Source organism: Camelus bactrianus, chromosome X (genome assembly GCF_048773025.1).
Source record: "Camelus bactrianus isolate YW-2024 breed Bactrian camel chromosome X, ASM4877302v1, whole genome shotgun sequence".
In the NCBI taxonomy this organism is placed as follows: Eukaryota; Metazoa; Chordata; class Mammalia; order Artiodactyla; family Camelidae; genus Camelus; species Camelus bactrianus.
Window position 1 is genome coordinate 20642522 of NC_133575.1, and position 21405 is coordinate 20663926.

At 37.1% G+C, this 21405-nt stretch overlaps 1 long non-coding RNA gene across 2 annotated transcripts in view; it reads right to left on the bottom strand.

The window, feature by feature from the left end:
* Positions 1-11474, bottom strand: part of LOC123618181 (uncharacterized) — a 538073-nt gene extending 526599 nt beyond the window's left edge. For both annotated transcript variants that reach the window (XR_012504508.1, XR_012504507.1), the window contains exons 1-2: positions 11195-11474; positions 2483-2593 (exon numbers count right to left, since the gene is read on the bottom strand). This is a non-coding gene — a long non-coding RNA (uncharacterized LOC123618181). The remainder of the gene's footprint in view (positions 1-2482; positions 2594-11194) is intronic.
* Positions 11475-21405: the final 9931 nt, after the last annotated feature.

Below are 21405 nucleotides of genomic sequence, written 5' to 3' on the forward strand. Positions count from 1 at the left end.
GTATGTATATATATGTGTGTGCGTGTGGTGTGTGTGTGTGTGTGTAAGTAAAATATGGAATAATACTCAGCCATAAAAAAGAATAAAATAATGCCAATTGCAGCAACATGGATGGACCTGGATATTGTCATTCTAAGTGAAGTAAGCCAGAAAAAGGAAGAAAAATGCCATATGATAGCACATATATGTGGAATCTAAAAAAAAAAAAAAAAACCACAAACATTTATAAACTAGAAAGAGACTCACAGACAGAAAACAAACTTATGGTTAAGGGGGTGGGAAGGGACAAATTGAGAGTTTGAGATTTATAGATACTAACATATATAAAATAGATAAACAACAAGTTCATACTATATAGCACAGGGAACTATATTCAGTAACTTGTGAAAAATATGAAAACGAGTATGTTTGTTCATATATGACTGAAGCATTGTGCTGTATACCAGATATTGACACAACATTGTAAACTGACCACATATACTTCAATAAAAACATATATACAAAAAATAAAATGATTCATTAAAAAAAAACATGCTGGTGTAGCTGAATAGCCCCTTACGTATTTGGCCTACAGATGTACTACAATAGTGTTCACTTCCACATCTTGGAGGAAGGCAACTGTTTTAATACATTCTTCTCCAATACATGTCATTAACTCAGTCCTATCACTCTGTACATTTATATTCAAACCTTGCTTGATTTACACATGCATTTTTATCAGCTACTCAGATTATTTTTGAAGACTAATTTCTGTCACATACCACTCCCCTGGTTACCATATTCCACAATCAGCAGCCTTGCAAAATGACATCTCACTGGGGCAGCACACACTGAAGCACTTATGGCACCTTTAATTTTTCTTCCTTCCCACAGAAGTTAAGAATTTCAAAGCCAGAGTCTAGGGCCGAAGACTCTCGTAAAACACCTTGGTGGAAATAATGCTTATTTCATCTTTATCTCAAAAATCTTACATTTCTAATACTCGCATACACTTAGTAATGAACATAATGTACTGGAACATTAGTACAAGTATAAAGGCTAAATTTTAAAATACATAAAAGAACGTGTGTGTGTGTGATGCACACTAAAAAGTATTACTGACAACAGTACATGATCAGTCTTTTCTAAGGAATTCAAAAGTCACTTAAAGTTTTGGATCAACTGTCACGTGTCTCTTGGGGCACTGGTTAAGTATCTAGGAGGAGAAAGACAGGATGGTATGCACAGCAATATGGGAGATATAGTGCTTACTGGACCCTAGTTTGAGAACTCATGCTGATATTTTTACATAGATCACTCTGTTGCTAATCATCCAATCCTACAGGTAGAACATGCATTCTGGCTTTATTGAGCAGCTGATATATCATATCACGCTAATAGTGATTAAGACTATGACCTTACAGACTTCATGTTTCCAAACTCTGTCAAGATCTCTTAGACATCACATGTTATGTTGTATATAACAGGCCTGTGCAGTAAAGATCACATGAACCAAATATCTCAGATAAGTATCATTTTGGCTTCAAAGTTCTATGACATGGAAGTTCACCCTGAGGATTGCTATGTTTATTATAGCTTCTTACTCATCAATTACTTTGCACCAACTCAAATTCAGGACCTAAAATGGTCACTTGAATTGCTCAGTCATACTTCACTGTAAATTTGTAGAGAAGATTACAGGCGTTCAGAGTATTTGCAAATTAGAAAACAACAACAACACATGTGACAAATGAAAATTAAAACACAACTTTGAAACAACGCCCCAAGATAAAACAGTATAGCTTCTTACTTAAGCCTCAAACACAGGAGAAAGAAGAGTTTATATAAATGATTAAAGCAAAAATTTAACTCAGCCAACACATTCTTTGTTTCTGTATTAAATGAATGGTCCCCCAGTCTTCTTTCATGCTTCCAATGTGGCATTTTCCAGCTGTTTATCTCAAACCAAATATACAGTATTGGAATAATGTGTACCATTAGTAATTAACACACAAAAACTGAAAAACCCTACAAGTTCTAGTTATATCAGAACTGTTAAGTAACTGATAGTATATACGTATTCACCAAATTCTACCTCCCTCTTCTAGTTTTTTTGTAACGATGCTTGCAAATCATCAAGGAGCAGATTAAAGTCTAGATTACAACGGCTCTATGGAAGATACACGTCCCTTGGGCCCTGTATTTGTTTTACATAAAATAACCATATAATCTGTTTATTGTACAAGTTGTGTCTCTTAAGGCATGAATATAAAACATTCGTTCCTCTCACTGCACCTTCAGACCAGCTCTGTAGGGCCAATTCTTCCCCTGCCTAGGATGAAATTTCAAGTAGATCCTGTAAGCTTTATGATCACTGTTCAATAATGAAATAATAGGCCACATTTAGTCATAAGAACAGTCTCATGTTTACAATTAGACTGTCCATTGTATTACAATGATCAAAATTCCGTAGTGTTATTCAGTTAGCAGCTGGATCTCTTACCTGATCTAATCCTGTATCACTCTTGGGGTATCGTCTGGTTCTTGGTCCTTGTCATCTCTACCTCATCTTGTATTTCTCCTTTTTCTCACTCTCTCACTCCAAGTGGACACCCTAAAGGATCAAGAAAAGATTAACTTGAGTGACAGACGTATTGCCTTGATGATTCCCTCTGACTACGGCAGATTCTGAATGCCAATTATTACTTTATGGAGTGCTTCTTTTGTGTTTGTGAGAATTATTGAGAAATACCCCAACTGGAGCCATCCGAGTTCCTCACTCTTGGTTTTGAAAATGTCTCTACTACTGCTGGGAACTTAGGACACTTTATTCAGTTTCTCTATATAAGCTGAGGTCAGATTCTACAACCCATCCAGCAATAATTGTAGGAAAGATTCAAGATAAACCCAGGTAGGTTTCTTCACATCAAGTCCACACTTATTACATCTTAGGCAGCTTTTCAAATTTTTTATTATTTATTTTTACTTTTGATAGGTGGGCAGTTTGACCTCCATGGCCTCCCTATCTATTTAATAGGGATTTTTTTTTCAGATGTAAGTCTATCACTTGTCCCTCTACAGCCCAAATTCCAGGAGGCACAGTTTTAATTTCCCAAATGCTGGAGTTAACATTGTGCCACATTTACCACAAATTCTTGTTTTCAAAGAAATAAATCATTTTGGACCCCGCATTAAGAACATTTCTTGAGTTTCTTCCTTGAAGTACCCACTATTTAAAAGGTGGTGTTTATCTTTTCTAAATTTTATATTTCATTACATCTCTTTGGTCTCATAAATAATGTATTATAAGGATTTTTCTGTGTGGTTTTAAACTTTATATAAGTGATGTGATAAAATTTGTGTTTCTGTAATGTGATTTTCTCTCTCAACTTAATGTTTTAAATTTTTAGTGTTAAGAGTACATTCATGATTCAGAATTTGTGTATCATTACATCTCTGACTCATGATATATGAATATATTTGTCTATCCATTTTAACCTATATGGAGTACTCTATCAAAAATATGTAACTTATTGATCTATTTTTCTATATATAGGTCATATTATTTCTAATTTTTCATGATTACAAGCAAGTTGTAACAAATAATCATGCAAATGTATCCCATGTTGTTTTCTAGTTTTTTCTAAAGTATATTTCTAGGAGATGAATAGTTAATTTTTTTAACAATTTAATTTTTATTTTTTGTGGCAGGCAGTAACTAGGTTTATTTATTTATTTAAAATATCAGGTAGTAGGGATTGAACCCAGGACCTCATGCATGCTGAGCATGTACTCTACCACTGAGCTACACTTCACCCCCTGAATAGTCTTAAGAATAACCTTAAACGTTGTAAAGTTCGTTGAATTGCTCTTTTAAGTAACAGCACCATTTTCCACTTCCATGGCAGCATGTGAGGGCTTGTTTTCCCAGATTCTTATGGAAATGTATCTAGCACACTTTTGAAAAATTTGGCAATCTGATTAGTTTTGGTGTTTTTTTTTTTTTTTTTTTTTTTTGCCATTCCTAAATCATTAGTGAGTTTTTACATGTGTGATTTAAAAATACGTTTGGAGTTTCTCTTCCTTTTTATTATTTTTCTCTTTCTAGGTTATAAATGCCTCATATATTTTGAATACTAACCCTTTGTCACTTTTATGTGTTGCAAGACATTTATTGTGCTCCTGTTATTTGGTTTCTAAGCTGTGAGAGTTAACTCCCCTAGGTCTGAAACTGGTCTGAAATAAGAAAAGTACCTGCAAAGCCCTGACCCTGGCCAGGGCATAAACTGCACTGCCTAACAGTGTTGCTTTACAGGTCTGAGGAGCTCTGGGGTGAAATACCAGCATGTCAGCATTATTTATTGGTAAGTGAGACTGATGATTTGTACCTAGTCTTGGTGAGGGACCTGCAGCATTCTGCTACTGGGGCAGGTTATGCAGCAAGAAGACGCCTACCTGACCACCAGGACGTAAGAAATCTTGGCTGAGATTCCACTTTGGCTTTCCTAGTTCTGTGGTTTTATGTGCACACAGAGGTGGTTTTTGATACAAGAGAAAATTGTGTTCTTGGCTTGAAAGAAAAGGTGCATCCCACTATGGCCTCTGCAAAGGGAGGCCAATAGCTTGGTTTCTCCAGACCCTTACTGTCGGGGGCCTTTGGCTGTGATCCATATCCTAACTTATATGCTGGTGCCTTACTATAGCCTTTCCATGCAACCAACTGTAAATTTTTATGCCTTGTCATTTTTGATCTGGTGAGTCTTCTTTAGCAATTAAATCCTATCTACTGCCTAATGTTTAATCAGTATAGTTCATCATTTAACACTGTTCACAACAGAATAATTGATTTCTGTAGTAAGGAAAATATAAAGTAATATCTACTATTGAAATCATTGTATTACAGACTCTTTGGAGTGTGTTTACAATATGAATATACGTATTTGCTATTTGGGACTAAAGTTTCTTAGAAAATAAGTGAACTTCTCAGGCTATTCCAGAGAAAGTTCACAAAACCTTAAAAAAGAGTATCGGATTTTTCATATATGTTAACTGCCATAATTTAACAGTTCCAAGGAGTTACAGTGTCCACTATCCAAGCTTAATAGTAATGAACAGTTTGCTTGGACTGAATACAGATGGTAAACAAATGTTCATGGTGGGAAAATCTTCTTGACTTACCATAATATTCTGATTTACAATAAATATTTTCACACAATGTTTTGTTTTTTAGCATATAATTATAATGTTTAAGATTGCTCTACATGTGGAAGAGCAGAGCCAATTATCTAGAAAAACAAAAAATTACTTTTTTCAGTACATATCAGATAAAAATGTATATGTATTCCACATGCATATAAAAAGAAAACAATTTGCATAAAATGTGCAAACCATCCAGCTATAACTAGAGACCATTTGCATATTTGAGACTACACCCATATATATATATACACATAAATAAAAATAAAACATGTCTCCATATATGGTATCTATACATTTATAAGTCCATATTTATCTAATGATTTGATTACTTTCATTTGAAATGCTCTGATGATGATAGTAAGTGTCTCAAATTGAAATGTCCACATTAATTCAGTTATCTATTGTTTAATCCAATCACTTGATAAACCAGTTATTTTGAGTGTTCTGTATACTGGGCAGTAGACCAAAGCCAGAAGATTATGGAGTAAATCAGATACAGAATATGACCTGAAAGAGTTTATAACCTTACATAAGGATAAAATAGTTCTATTTCTGGAGGAAATAAAGATAGATAACTAGACTCATTCAGTAGAAGGAGAGCTTGCATATATCATGGGATATTGGAAAAAACTCAGAAAGTGACAGCTTCAGGTGAAACTGAACAATTAACCCCATTCAAACTTGAGAAGATCTGAATAGATATTTCTTCCAAAGACATACAAATGGCCAACAGCTACATGAAAAAATGATCAACATCATTAATCATCAGGGAAATGCCAGTCAGAAATCACAGTGAGGTATCACCTCACACTTGCTGAAATGGCTGTTATTTAAAAAAAAAAATATAACAAGTGTTGGCAAGGATTTGGAGAAAAGGGTACCCTTGTAAAGTGTTGGTGACAATGTAATTGGTGTAGCCACTATGGCAAACAGTACAAAGGTTCTTCAAAAAATTAAAAATAGAACTACCATATGATCCAGCAATTCTACTTTTGGGTCTTTATCTGAAGAAAACGAAAACACTAACTCAAAAAGATATGTGCCCCCATGTTCACTGCAGCATTATTTACAATCACCAAGCTATAGAAACAACCTAAGTGTCCACCAATGGATGAGTGAATAAAGAAATTGTGGTGTATATACACAATGAAATATTATTCAGCCATAAAAAGAATGAAATCTTGCCATTTGCAACAATATGTATAGACCTTGAGGGCAGTATGTTAAGTGAAAGAAGTCAGAGAGGAAGACAAATACTTTCTGATCTCTTTTACATGTGGCACCTAAAAACAAAAGAAACCAACAAAAAACTGAGCTCATAGAATAATTTGTGGTTGCCAAATGTGGGGGTCGGAGGGTGGAAAGGTTGGGGCAGGTGGGAGAAATGGGTCAATTGTCCTTTTCTTTTAGTTTAAATTGAATCATAATTTTTAAAAAATTGCCAGGAGAAGAGACGAAGCCAAGTTTATTAAAGACAGTCCCCCGGAGGGGAAAATAATGGAGATAATGAGATAAATAGTATTAAGGCATCTTGGGGCTTCTGAAATAAGCAGATGTTGGTCCACTCAATCAACTGGTGGAGAAATGCTCTTGTTATACATAATTTTACAAAATGTACTCTGCTGTTATATTCCAAACACATTTGAAGTTTCCTTAAAAACACACACACACACACAAGAAAAACAATTAAGATGAGTTGGAAATGCAGTTTGGGCCAAGGATCTATATAAGAGAATGCACATGAGTCAAAGTAGGACTGTGGAGTAAGCAGAAGCTATGGACTCACGACAAAGATAACTCAGTCTGGATAGATCAGAGCACTTAAGGATGAGATTATGGGAAAGCTGCCTGGAAAAGTGTGATGGAATGAGATCACAGTGGACCTTTTATGTGAGTCTGTAGAGTCTGGACTAAGCCGTAACATAGGAGGAGGCACTCAGAGTCTTTAAGCAGCAGAGTAATATGTACAGTTTCCTGGATTTAAGATAAATCCAAAGGTCTTTATCTTGTAACTTCTGAGGCCAACTCAGAGTACCGAAAACAATCCATAGCTGTGCTGTTCAATACAGTAGCTACTAGTCTTATGTGAACATTCAAATTTAATGTTAGTTAAAATGAAATAAACTAAAATTTCAGTTCCTCAATTCCATAAGCCACATTTCAAGTGTTCAAGAGCTCCCCTAATGGCTACTGTATTTCACAACACAGATACAGAACATTTCCATCACTGCAGAAAGTTCTACTGGCTAGCACTGTGGAGCATTGTAGATCTTACTGATCTTATTTATGGCTACAGCAATAGACATTGGAGAGAAGAGATTGATGGGATCCTTGAGATGGATTTTTGAAACTTATTGGTGAGCAAACTGGGAAGGGACAGAAAGATGGAAATTAGACATTGCCCACTGGAAAGAGTCTAGGATAAGAGACTCACATTTGGTTATTATCTATATATACTTGGTAAAGTTTAAAAAATGAATGAAAACATTCAAGAGAGAGATGGGAATATAAAGAGAAGACTGTTTTTAAAACCACCATGAATGTTAGGGAAGCAAGAGGAGTTAAAAAATGAGACACAGAAAGAAGCACTGGACCAAAAAAAAATGGAGAAATATGAGAAAAACACAGCCAACATGATAAAAATATAAGAAGGGAAACTATTTCAAAGAGAGAGTAACTGTGTTCAACATCAAATTTCACTTTGATAAATATGAATATTCTTGCCATAATATTAAAATGGATCAGGGCCACATTATTTAAAATATGGCATTATTTAAAATATAGTTCATATAGCTTAATCTGCTTTAATACATATTTAGTAATGTAAAGTCCTGTTAATGTCATATTCATGAGTTAGTTAATGGATGGATACCTGATTTACCTTCCATAGCATCATTTAATAATATTGATGCGTGAACAACTATTAACAAATTAATGACAGCCAAGTTCTTTCAGCCACTCTATCTTGTTTTCCTTACTGTCCATTTGAATGTTTTTCTACATGCTTTTAGCCGATTGAAGTAATAGCTGAAAGAATTAAATCTACACTCACGATTCATCCGTACTTTGTATCACTGGAAAGAAGTCAGCAAGATTATTTTTTCCATTGTTCTTCAGAAAGAACAGCCAAAGATACTACTTAGCATTTAAAAGGAGCCCCTGCATTTCCAAAGTTCTCTGAAATTACATAATATATATTCTAAATGCGCTGGTCATCAAATTGTTTAGTCTACTGTACAATAGCATTGAGTCATCTGAAAATTCCATTAAGAAGTGTCTCCAGAGTGCATTTGACCTTGGTACATCAGACTGAAAACATGCTGACAGACTTGCATGGCCTAGGAATAAGCACTTTCAAACAATAGGAAGGATTCTAATTGCTTTTGGTTAGTGCATCATTTATATGTCTAGCATTTAAAAATCTTTTAGAATAAAATGAAATAAATTAGGTTGAAATGTTTATTATGTAGTGGTTTATAGTTATTTCAATAAAAAATCCATTTAAGTAAACTTTGTCTTGAAATATTTTATCTGGTGCTACACAAGAGCAATTTTGAAAGAACTGGTCATATTATAAGATTCTTTCTAAGTTTATTGACTCCTAAATCTAAATACATGTTATTTAATATGTTTTAAATGCTTCTTTTTGTTAAGCAAAATGTTCATATTATTTTTTAAGTTATGAAAAACTGAAAGTCATTGCAAAAGTGTTTTTGCATTAATCAAATAATATATATATAATTTAAACATTTTTCAGATTAAAAACCATTTTTAAAATACATACTGCAAAATAGTGGAAGGAAACGCATACAGATTACATGGTTATCTGGTTATCTTTGACTTTATTTTTTCCTCATATGCTCTACCTGCTCCAAAGAACCTGTACTAATCATGTAGCACTCCTAAAGTGAGAAAAACAATGCATTTTTTTATAAATACAATAAACATCTTTTCTTATCTATACTGTTATCAACCAGAAATAAAAACATTAAACATTCATTGAGTATTTATGACAAATCAGGTACTATATTAACACCTTTAAAAACAGCACTGTATTTAGTGATCCAAAACAACCCTATAAGGTCATTTTTCTTATATCCCCCCACCACTTTTTTTTTTCTTCCAGATATGGATGCTCATATAAAGTAACAAGAGAGTCAGCATTTCAACCCAGGTTTGCATAATTGAAATTCTTCACTCTTAACAGACCACTGCAGTAAATCAAGTATCACGATTAAGTCAGTCACACGAAATTTTTGGTTTCCCAGTGCTTATAAAAGTTACGTTTACAGCACACTGTAGTTAAGTGTGCAATAGCATTATGTCATTTAAAAAAGTACATACCTTAATTAAAAAATACTTTATTGCTAAAACATGCTAACCATCATCTGAATCTTCAGCAAATCAAAGATCATGAATATATAACTCTCTAATACTAAGGAAAAAGTTTGAAATTTTGAGGAAATCATCAAAATGTGACACAGAGAAAAGAAATGAGCAAATGCTGTTGATAGACCAGACTTATCCTGTGGACATTTCCTTAGTTACTGAATAGCTACTGGCAAAGATGTATGAAGTATCTAGGAAAAACCCCCCGCATTGGTTCCCAGGTCCATGGAGTGAGAGCTACAAAGAAAAGAAGGGCCAATTTGAAGCCTGTGGAACTGTGCCCTTCTTCAAAATAGTAAGCCAATAGGCTACCACATCGCTAGAGGATGTCAGAGATCAGTGCCACCTGTAAAAACTTAAAAGATGCCGTTGTCAGTGATTCTCATTCAACTCACCTATTTCACAGTGCAGAAGGCACATGGGCCTCAAGGAACGGCTGTAGATTATTATAAATTTAGTTGTATGGTGACTCCAGCTGTTCCAGCTAAGAGATCTTTACTGGGTTATCTTGACACTAACACTGGCACCTGGTACAGCGATAACCTAGCAAACAGTTTCTTTTCAACACAAATCAGTAAAGCAAACCAGAAGCTGTTTGCTTCCCCCTGCCAAGGGCAGCAGGACATGTTCCCTTGTCTTATGTAAGGACAGTAGCAGCTCTTCTGCCTGTTTTAAAATACAATGGTCAGTTTTCATATCCTTTTTCATTATAGGTTACTACAAAAAATTGAATATAGTTTCCTGTGCTATACAGAACTTTGTTTTTTTTTTTACCGATTTTATATATAATAGTTAATATTTGCAAATCTCAAACTCCCACTTTATCCTCTCCCGTCCCCTTTCCCCCGGTAACCGTAAGTTTGCTATGTCCGTGAGTCTGTTTCTGTATGTATATGTATGACTGAAACATTATGCTGTACACCAAAAATTGACACATTGTAACTGACTACACTTCAATTAAAAAATTAAAAATTAAAAAAAAATACAATGCTCAGGACTTTGGTTTTATTCCTATGCCACAGATAGTCCATTACACTGATAATTAAATCTTTTCACAAAGGAGGAGCCAGCACCCTTGATGCCAAAATACAGACACCACCCTTGGAAAGTTCATGGGCCACATCAGCAAAGTTACTAGGTATCTAAAAATCTAAGGCACACTGGGATATACTCTCTAAAGCGAGAAAGAAGCTCCTGCAATTCCAACTTTCCACAGTGAAGCAAGCAGCACAATTCTTGGAACTTTGAAGCAATATATACCGCATGCAGGAGTACTTTTCTGCTCAATTCAGGTAACTCAGGAGGTAGCCAGTTTCGAACAAGGCCTAGAATAAGAGAGGGCTCTACAGTCAGCTCCGGCTGCCCTCAAGATGCCTCAGCACGCGGCCTTACGACCTAGGAGTGGCCATGATACTTAGTGTCTGTGGCAGGTAGGAAAACCACAAGAAAAGAATCAGAGCAGAGACTCCTAGTGTTTTGGAGGAGGGCCATACTATATTCTGCCAAAAACTTTTCCTCTCTTGTTGGTTTGCAAACCGGCTCCCGCCCAGGGAGGGCGAGGAGAGAGGAAGAGAGCGCAGTCCCTCCAGATTGGAAGGCAGCAGGTTTCAGCAACAAGGGAACTTACCCACGAGGCTTGTCTCGGGCGCCTCAAGACCAGTCGATCTCCACATCTGCCTCCCGGAATCTTAAAAGTTGACAGAGAGGGATTAACGGGGTTCAGTCGCAAACACCGTCCAGGCGGTCTCAACACACCCTCTCCCTCAAGGCTGCGTCCTCAAAATGGCTCCCGCCACGCGAGCAGCAGGGAGCGCGCCGCCCACGCGCCAGGGGAGGGGCGGAGCCTCGGGCTGCCTGGGTCCACCTGGCGGGTCAATCGGCCGGCACGTCCTCTTGATGACCTCCTCCAGCACCTGTTGGAAATCAAGCCCTAATTTGCTCCAGACTCCGAGGGACAGCGAATGTCGGCAATTCCAACTTTCCACAGTGAAGCAAGCAGCACAATTCTTGGAACTTTGAAGCAATATATACCGCATGCAGGAGTGCAATCAGCTTCCCATTGTAGATTCCGTGCTATCTGACACATCTTTCTCATCAATTTGAATTTATGTATCAGTATTCCATTTCTTTAAATGAAAATGAAACAGGATACGGGTACCAAGCAGCGTTAATAGCACAAGTAAATGTTACGAGCATGTGGCTGATACTCTTACTGGACCCACTTCTGCTTAATTAGCTCCCTCTCCCTCTAACCCACACCTATGGCTTCAAGGGGGCATTTCCTCAGACCAGTTAAGCATCAGAAAACTGGTGGGTGAGTCTGCACAGATGCTGGAACCAGTTGGAAACACAAGGTTACAGCCTCACTGAGGAACAGCTTTGATAAACCATGGTATGGGGAAGTCCTTCCAGTGGATAGAACCTTGAGGAGTTCACTTTTCCCTCTTTGTATAGAGAAAGAGGGAGCCTGTGACAGCGTTCTACATGACTGCTGGGCAGTTTTGGTAGTACGTACTATTGCAGTTTCGGTGTTTCCTATTCTGTTCCTCTAAAGCCCTATAGCTGCTCCTGAGAAACTGCTCCTTCATGGTCCCAAGAAGGGCTCCAGTAATACCTTTTCCTCCTCCTGCCTCCCAGTATTAGGGGGGGTAAATGGATTCCCATCGTGGCTTACGGCTTTCTGAGTGTCCCCAGAATTCCTTTTGGGTCACCTTAACCCTATCCTTACCTCTTATATAAACCCTCCACTAAATTCAATCAGAACCTTTTGAGTTAGCCTTCTATATTCTGAGACCTTGATTAATGCAGGTGTGGTAAGAGGTGACTAAAATTGCTCGTGTATTTATAAGAAAAGTCTAGAGAGATCAATTGAATGAGAAAGTTCTTACAAGAATTGTTGCTGTATTTGACCCTAATATTTAGATCATCCTATGAATATGGTTCACCACTGAGAGGCAGCCTATGTGTAAAATGATCCATTTAACCACCTCAATACACTCCAAATACAATTGTAGGAAAAAATAGGCTAACAGTGATTTTTAAACTATATTTTATTTAGAGAAACAGTAAAGAGGAATTATTCTAGTGGACACTGGGTCCAAGCATATGCCATTTCTTTATGGACAAGAATGGTAAATGATTATGAGAGGGGTTCTTGGTACATACCACCTTTATGCCCATCAAGGGAATTTTTCTTGTCCACTTCTCTCCATGAATGTCCCTGAGAGAGTTGTACATGAGTATGGACTGGGGGCGGGGACAGGAAAATCACTATGGTAGACAGTTACAGACCCCTGATGGCCAGATGTTGGATTTCTCTGTGAAAAAAAAGAAAAAAAAAGTTAAAAACTAAAATCAGGTTGAAAAAAATCTATTTCCATTTAGGTGTGCTCTTAAATGGTAATAATTGAAAGAAATGTAATAGAATATGACACATGAATATAAACATACTTTTTTTTTTTTCCTGAATCTTCACAGCCAATCTGGGGTAGCTTTCCAGTCCCCTTGGTCCTTATTAAAGAGCACAGGGGAAGACAAGAAGGCTAAGCTCATGCTTGATCAGTATTATCTTAAGACATCATGAATCTGCACAGTATCATCTGAGACAGGTGTCATATCTATAATTGAATTCTTCTTTAAGATTCTTAAGACTGAGTTTATTTGTTCAACAAAAAATTACTGAGTACCTATTATGTGCCAGGCACTCCTCGCACCATTGGAGATCTAACAATAACAAATCAAGTAAAATGGGGCTATGCGGAAAATAAATAAGTAAAGCATAGTACACATGTGGTAAGTATATGGAGTAAAATAAGGCAAGGGAGATGGATGGGGATTTTTGAGGAATGAGATAAGGATCCCCAAATTAGTTGGTCAAACAAAGTCTCACTGAGAAGGTCTCATTTGATTTAAAACCTGAAAGAAGAGAGGAGAAAACCATGCGGATATCTTTAGAAGGGCAGTCCAGGCAAGGTCAAAGAACATGGAAGGTTGCCATTCAGGGTGTGAGAACCCTGAGGACACATTTGGTTTATCTAACTAGCTTAGGGCATGGGTATTCAACTCCATCACTACTGATATATTGGGCCAGATCACTGGTTCGGGGGGGGGGGGGGCTGTCCTGTGTGCTGTAGGTTATTTACCAGTATTCTGGGTTCTACCCACTAGAAGCCAGCTAGTTGAGACAATCAAAAATGTTTTCAGACATCATCAAATATCTCTTGGGGAGCAAAATTGTCCCAGCTGAGGACCACTAACTAGGAGTCAACATTAACAATGGCCAAATATATTTTTCTTGAATTGCATAGCTGTCATCTGTTAGGCCTGTAAAAAGAATAAATTCTTTGATTAGATTCTTTTGCCTCAATACATACTCAGTTTGGACTTAGGTCAAGTGGAAAGAACTTCATGACAGAGCGCTTTTCAGGTCCTGAGATGGTATTTATTTTTCTAGCCATTCCACCTGTGTTCCCCTGCCGATGGTTTCTCTAGCTGTGACAAGGATTCAGAGTTCAGCAGTGGCCATTACAGTGTGTTAGGCTGGACCTCTCTAATGTATATTCATCCAACAAAAGGTGCTTTTGCAGGTCGTGGAAGCAGTGTCAGGAAAAGGTTCTGAGCAGAGCCGGGACTCTTCACTTCACCACAAAACCCTGTCACCTCCTAGCACCTTGGAAAGCTCAGAAGCAAAATCGGGTTTGACAAACTGAATACTTAACAGCAGCAGTACCATCCACAGAGCGGATTTCTTTAACTTATAGGTGACAGACCTCCGTAAAGCCTAGAATCTCAGAGACATGTTGATTTTTTTCACGGAACACAAAAAATTGGCCCCTGAGGGACAATCATCACAAAGAATATATGGGCTATACACTCCTACACATACACAAACACAATTTCCATTAAAATCCTGATTCATTTTGGATACATATAGACAACAGGTTACCTAATTCTGACATTCTCATGTAAGACATATTCATCTGAAAACCATATTCAGTTACTTTAAAAAAAATTCCCTTCTCTCCCAAAACCTGGATCCCATCCCTTTCTTTCCTCACTGTTGATTATAATGTGTTTGATGTTTCACTTTTTCCCAACATACTATTGCAAAATGAGTATTACTGTTTTATGATGATGTATTTTTAATGTATATAAACGGTATTTTTCATGGAGCCTTATTTTTAGGACTTATCTGCATTTCTACAGGTATCTCTAATCAGTTGTCTCTAACTGCTGTATAATGGTCAATTATTTCTAAAAGTTTTTTTACTATACACTCTCCCAGTGAGACAAACACTGGGAGCCTCCAATGTTGTACAAAAGAATGAAGCAATATGTGTCACCCCGTGTGCCTCCTCATGGACCGATAGAACTTTCCTGAGAAATAGACACAGTGGAGTGACTGGATCATAGGTCACATTTATCTAGCTTGGTAATGTAGGGCCTGATTGCTCTCCAGAGTTTGTAGCAGTAGGACAGTACTTCCACACCCCCACCCAGACCTGGCATTTTCTAGCTTTCTAAATGCTGCTGATCTGTTATTATTACAAATTACTATAAATTCATTGTTACTTTAATTAAAATTTTGTGATTAGCTGTGTACTTTGAGCTGCTCTACCAATGCTATTTTAACTTTTTGGACTGCCTTGTCTTCTGTAAGTTACTCACTTATCTATTAGAGATTATGTGTTTTTCTTTATTTCTAGTAGTTTCTTATATAATTCAGACACTAACTACTTGTCTGTTTTAGAGACATAGAGATATTTTAGTGAATATTATGTGTTCAACCAGTCCTCAAAAACTGTGTCCATGGTGATTGAAACAGAAATCTGAATCTTTAGCTGCAATGTAATATAAATGATCCTTTCTATGGTGCTGCTTTCTATGCTTTTTATGCAGTAAATATCCAATAATCACCTATTAAGTATTGAACTCAAGGGAAGAGATTTAGTCCCACTTAGTCTCACTCACTAAGTTATTAGTTGAGGAGAGAGAACTATCATCATAATTAAAGGCAGAAATAAGTGAAAGAAATGTCAAAACACTAAAATGGGAATACAGGAATTGGGGGAAAAAAAACGTATTCATCAAGATCAGTTTTGCTGCAGTTATGAGTCTAGGGAGAACAAGTGTTCACTGTTTTGTGAGAGACGGAGTCAGCCTTTTCACCCCTCTCCTAGCTATACTCCTGAATTTTCTAGGTGTTTTCTAGTTGAAATGTCAGCTCCTTAATCTTTATTAAGAAGAGCAGTTATTGAGACAGACACTGTCTTAGAAGCCAGTGATGTGGATATGACTAAGAAACATATCCTGCCTGAAGAAAGTTACGCCAAAAAAAAAAAAAAATCTAGACACTCTTCTTTTCCTATACTGTGTATGAGCATTCTGAGCTTCCTCTTATCCTCTTATTTAACTCTGAAATTCCATAGTTGTTCTTCCTAGATTGTATTTAGCACATCTAAGTATGACCCCATATAGCATTAACAATTCTTCATTTAAATTCTGTACTTGTTTTGTTTAATAGAGCTGAGTCCCATAGAGATGATGCAGATATATTTAGAGAGTTGAGGAAAGGCATATAATAAATATAAACTGGATGGATCTATAAAGACTTGGAAGCAGTGTATTGATGGAATCAGATTTTCATTTAAAAAAATTGATTATTCAAACTAGAATGTGAGAAATGTGTTAGGCTTGTTTGGGTGTACTAGTGGGTAAGATCAGATATGAAGGAGAGCAGATATGAATGTTTTAGTGAGGCAGAGGAGAGGCAAAGGTGACCCTTACTATGGAAATACGAGCACGATAGAGCCAAGTTCACAAAGAGACTATATGACTAGGAGGAAGAACTAGGAGGAATTAAAAAAAAGTTCATTAATAGTTTGTCTAGTGTTGGAGTGAGCTATCATTGATGACTTTCAGTCTGGCTGTGTCAGCTGACAACAAGTATCATCCCATGTGTAGTTTGCTCAGGCTGCCATAACAACAGACTGGGTAGATTAAATAACAAATTTATTTTCTCACAGTTCTGGAGGCTAGAAGTCCAAAATCAAGGTGCCAGCAGGATTGGTTTCAGGTCAAGCATCTCTTCCCGGCTTGCAAACTTCTGCCTTCTCACCGTCTCTTCACATGGCCTTTCCTTGTGCACATGTGGAAAGAGAGATTTCTGGTGTCTCTTCCTCTTTTTTTAAGGACAACAGTCCTATCAGATTATGGCCCCACCTTTATGATCTCATTTAACCTTAATTAACTCCCTAAAAGCCCTGCCTCCAAATAAAGTCACCTTGAGGGTTAGGTCTCCCACATATGAATTTTGGGGGGATATAATTCAGTCCATAACATCCCAGGTTCAACATATCTTTTATGACTTAAAAAAGAGGCTAAAAGTGTAGATTATTGCAAATATTTTCTCCCACTCTGTGCATTGTCTTTTTACTTTCTTGATGGTGTCTTTGAAATATTTCAATTTTATTAAGTCCGATTTATTTTCTTTTATCACTTGTAACATTTGGTTTTACATAAAACAGAACCTGCCAATGCAAACAGTAGTTTATGACTGTATAGTCAGAAAACTACATTAAGTAATTCAAATTAGTTTTACTTATATTAAAGATTCTATCAACTGAGATTATGCTCAGCTATATAAAATAGAAAACATAAATAACAGTGGATCAAATATAGTATTTTATTTATTCCAGGAATCTGATGGGTTCAGAATATTTCTAAAAACATTCTTTAAGCAGCTCAGATAATGAATTGCTGACTGGTTGTTGGAAGGGATCTTGCCTATCTTCCCAAGTTATCTAGAGCTCAGAAAAAAGATCTGACAAAATCTCTGCCCAAAAGCATTACACCAGGGAATCTTGACCCCACGTTTGTTTCAACATGCCACTTAAGAAAAATAGCATCAGAAATACTACTGATGAGAGCAGTAGCAGGGTATTAACCTGCCAGCAGAAAGCTAGGCAGCAAGTTTAGGAAAGATATGTTAACTATACTAAATGAGTTAGGATTCCAAAGAACACAAGGTTATATATCAACCAAGCTAATAAAAGCATGCACTCTTTTGATCAGTTTGGTTTATGCAACCAGTGGAGCTGGGGATGGGAATCTCTTCACTAAAACATGGACATGTTTGCACACATCACTGGTGAGAGAATTAAGTGACATTAATGTGACTCCACTGAAAATACCAGAATGTCCACAAAACAGATCAGTAGCAAGGAATCCACCTTCTGGAAGAAAGTAAAGCAACAGAGTTAGAAGAGCTATTTCTACTATGTTACTAGAGCTAAGGTTCCAATTTTTAAAAAATTATAGCTTGTTAGTCAAGGAAGCCAATATCAATTCATCCATCGGTTACTTGAATATGGTACCCTGTTATTAGCTTAGTTTATGCAAACACAGTGTAGCTGAGGAAAGAATTAATTTTATAGGAACTTCACCAATTCAGACAGTAGGAAGGGTAATTCTTCAAAGGAAAACTGCAGTGCAGTTCTCCAGCGCAATGGGAATTATTCTGAGCAGTTAAAGCTAATGATGTTCGCTAGAGTCCATCTTTAGCTCAACTTACTGAAAACCAACCTGCTGAAAACAAATTTTCCCAATGGGTAATTAAATGAATGGCCAATTTGCAAAAGCCTACACTGCAAAATTATCAAGTTTCCTAAAATCAATGACCAAATATAAAAGCACACCAAAAATGGTTATAAGAACAATGCTAACGTCTATTATCACTATGAAGATGAAAAACATTATTTTGAATATTAAATACATTAAGAATTTCACCATGATAAAAAGTTTAACATATTTTAAAAATGAGTCTATTTTAACTGTTAGTGTTCAAATGCTATTTAATATTTTTAAAATATTTTAAACACTTTAATATTCAAATACAGTACTGTAATCAATTTCTTTTAAATCTGTCCTGCAAACTCACATGTTTCACTAATAAATATTGGCTTTGAGGAATTAATTATATGATTCAGTAAGAATCATTCCTAATAGGCAAATACATTTCTCTTCTGCAAACCTTTGAAACTTAGATTAAATTTGCAGCAGTTTGCAGTATTTCTAATATTTTTTTCACAAAACAAAATTATAGCATTTCTTAAGTGACTGCATAGTTCATAATTATAGATTTGGGGGGTATTTTTTGGTTGTATGATCAATTTATTAACTAAATGACACATTTAATTTTTGCTAAATGAATATATACATTCAAACAAGTTATATAAAATTTAACTTCAATTTGGATGTTTTCATCAAAATTGAATGGTTTTATTTCATTTCAATTAAAAGAAAACAAATGGTGAGATCCCTGCTATTCTAGCATTCCTGACACTAGGCACTCAGATCTCACCACCAAGAACCTCTAGGTTGCCAATTTATCTAGGTTGGTTTAATTCTCAGAATATATCCCTTCCAAAGTAGCCCTAGCTGTTAAACCAGTGGTTCCCCCAAACCAGTAGCACCAACATCACCTGTGCACTTATTAGAATCACAAAATCCCAGACCCCACTCCAGATGTACTGAATCTGAAACTCTGGAGATAGAGAAGAGTTCCACCATCTAAGTTTTAATAAGCCTCCCGGGTGGCTGCAATGCATGCTAACATTTGAGACCCACCATAACTGCACATGAGATAACACTTACTGTGCTGTTTTGGCACAAGGGGATTCACTTTTGACCAGTGAAGGTTCAGAGCCTCCAGAGCAGCCAATATCGCTCCGTCCCATCATTCTAGGAGCCTGAAGCATGCATGCAGAGGCTGCCACGTGGGTTAGTTCCTTCAGCTCTCTTGTGCTTTGTGAGCTCCTTGTTATACTCAAGAGAATATTTTCAATAATGGATCATCTCCAGCCCTACCTTGGACCAATCATCCAAACAGCCATCTTTGGACTAGCCGACTTTCTCAGGGAGCCTCTTTTCTTTTAGACGTTTGAAGACCACTCCTTGTGTCTGTAATGAGTTTACTTCGGAGCTGGCCTGGCTTGGGGCAAACTTTCTGAAGCCCTTTGCACTTGGCTTGAAACATGGGGAAAGCAAACTCCCTCCTTTTATGAGTGTGGAAAAAAATGCCTGCCAGGGTGGCAAGTGTCTCCTCCCTCTTATATTGCTTCTCTGAGTGATGAGTTAATGCATGCAGAACCAGTTTGGGTCCAGTTCGGGTCCAGTTCCTTTACAAGATCACCCACCACTCACTTTAGAGTATAGGGGTACTTGACCATTTATGGCTTTAGCCTTTGGAATCTCCAGCCAAATTCTTATGTTAGGAGAAACTGCTGCTTTCAACATCCAGTTCAATGCAGGTTTTCAGGGATATGTTTGACCTGCAACATCTTCACTCATAGCACCTTTCGTTATAGGCAATATGGGGAGGTGTCCTATCCTCTCCGACAGGTGAGAAAACAGGCCTAAACAACCACAAAGCAGTAGTGGCTATATACTGCTGTGGCCTAAGATTTAGAGGAAGGGTTTACCTGCCAAGAAGGACATGGGGGAGGCACCTTCATCTGGTGTAAACTTCTTCCTTCTCTTTGTGCTTAGGAACACAGATTTGGGGTCCTGCTTTTCTGGGTTCCCATCTGAGCTCTGCCACTTTTTGGCCTTGAGGCATGAGGAAAGTAATTAAATTCTGATTGCCACTATTTTTTTTTTTTTGGTAGATGACAGATATTTCAATGTTCTTCATGCAGTGAGCTGAAATGAGATGATACACATAAAGCCTTAGTACAGCTCCTGGTACAAAACATAGTAGTTCTCATTAGGAATCATTAAACAAATATTAGCCTCAATCTACAACATTCAAAAGACAGAGGGTAGGCTTGAGCAGCAGTGCCCAAGAGGTGATCCTGAAACCAGCAGTGGCACAGCCTGGAATCTTCTTAGAAAGCTAATTCTCAGGGGTCCCACCCAATCAGACAATCAAGTAGGGATCAGAAGCCCAATAATTCTAGCCTGAAAAAATATTTTTTCCTACTTCTGCCCCTTCAGAAGCAGAGCACACTTCTTAAGGGCATATTCAGGTCTTTCCACAGAGCAGTGATTCTCCAAGTGTGGTCCCTGATCAGCATCACCTGAACACGGGTTAGCGCTGCAAATTCTCAGCCTCATCTACACATACCTACTTAAACAACCTTGGAGGGTGAGGTTGGGCCAACCAACCAGATTTAACAAATCTGCCAGGGATTCCAATGCCCGCCAAAGTTTGAAAAGACTCTTCCCTGGACCAACGGTTTTGCATATTTTCTGCAAAATGAAATCCCCAGGTGATTCTTTAAACATAACTGAAGCACGGGTTTTACAACCAGAGATTCTGATTGACATGAAGTAGGAACTGAGAAACCAAATGTTTCAAAGCTGCCTTGAAGATTCTAATATACAGGAAGTTTCAGAACCACTACTCTAACCAGTGCTGCCCGACTTTACCAACGGGAGCAGGAGCCAACCTCGTCTTTTCAGAAACCTCAAGAAAAGACCTCACACTAAACTATCGTGGGTTATGTGTTAACCTCTACCCTATGTGTTTTGGCCTGGGGGGTAAAGGATTGATCAATGGAGTTTCTGCATTCTCACTCAGGGGGTGTGGGAAAGGGTGAACTCCACTAAAATAACATGGAATGAAATTTACAGTGAGCGGTTCCTAAAAGTGGAATTGTAAATTTGGGGACAGGGTAGTGCTAATAGTAAACAACAAATGTGCAATTAAATAAATGTTTGGGAGGAATTTCTAGTGCCAAAATTTTTATTAGTATTTTCTAGTTTGTTTAATTTATCCCTTCAGTGATTATCATGGTAACATTCTCTGCTTCTCAATTGTGAAGTAAAATCCAAAGT